The sequence below is a fragment of the Dysidea avara genome, chromosome 6, assembly GCF_963678975.1.
Source record: "Dysidea avara chromosome 6, odDysAvar1.4, whole genome shotgun sequence".
NCBI lineage: Eukaryota > Metazoa > Porifera > Demospongiae > Dictyoceratida > Dysideidae > Dysidea > Dysidea avara.
Window position 1 is genome coordinate 32018052 of NC_089277.1, and position 1117 is coordinate 32019168.

Genomic DNA, 1117 nt, shown 5'->3' on the forward strand with positions numbered 1-1117 from the left:
ATTGGAGCTGACTTGAACCATATGCTTGAACCAATGAACAACCTTTGGAAGTTCTGTTGCTAGCTTTATGAAAATGCAGTGATTAATAATAATCATGAAACTCATGCAATGAAAATAGGTATGGCAAGGCTATTTTGAAAATTATAGCCGGTTAGTCTATCAAAAAAAAAAAAAAAATCATTACTTTTTCATTGCTTTTGATTGATAACTAATTTTCAAACGAATTTTCAGTTATCATCTGTGAAAATATGATTTCACTGCATTTTCATAGCCACTGATAAAAGCTATACTATACCATACTAGCTATGAACTATAGCTACCAGACCAGCTGATCGAGTGACTCAAAACTCCATTTTTCAGTAATAGCTATCATGAATGCAAAGTCTTTCAGCAAAGTTTTTCTTTAGTTTAGCTCCACAATATGTGACTTGTCAATACGATTAAACTCCTGTGATTCTTCCAGTGCTTGAGATGGTGTTGAAGTACATTTTGTATATTGCACATCAAGAGTAAAATTGTGTCATAGCTAATGATTCAGAGTCAATGAAGAGGTTGCTATAGCTACCCTGTATAGCTACAATTATTAGCTATAATGGTAACTCCAACATGCATGAGGCATTCGGGATATTACCCTTCCTGAATTGATCATTAATTTTTATGTTACCAGCTTTCTTAACTGAACATCTATGCATGTGACATTTGCAAAACATCCGTTTATATAGAATTTAAAGCTGTCAATACTAACTGTCAATTCATTTTAGCTATATACATACACTTGGTCTTGGCACCAAATTCACCTGAATTGTCGTTATTAAAATGTAACCATTAACCTACCATCACAGCCATTTCTTGGCCGCCACCTTGGATTTCACATCTTTTTTCACCATGGCCTTTTTGGGGGCCGCACCTTTTTTTACGGCTTGGCTGTTTTTGATTAGATATATATATATACATGCAGGGCATATAGCCATAGTAGCAAATTCACATGTAACTAAATATTCATTATGTAGGTATTATGAACAATCAAGATTCTCTAAATAATATTGTAGGTAACTATAACTATATGATAGTTACGCCGGTAGTACCAAGATAATTTAAAGTCAACATTAATTTTCAT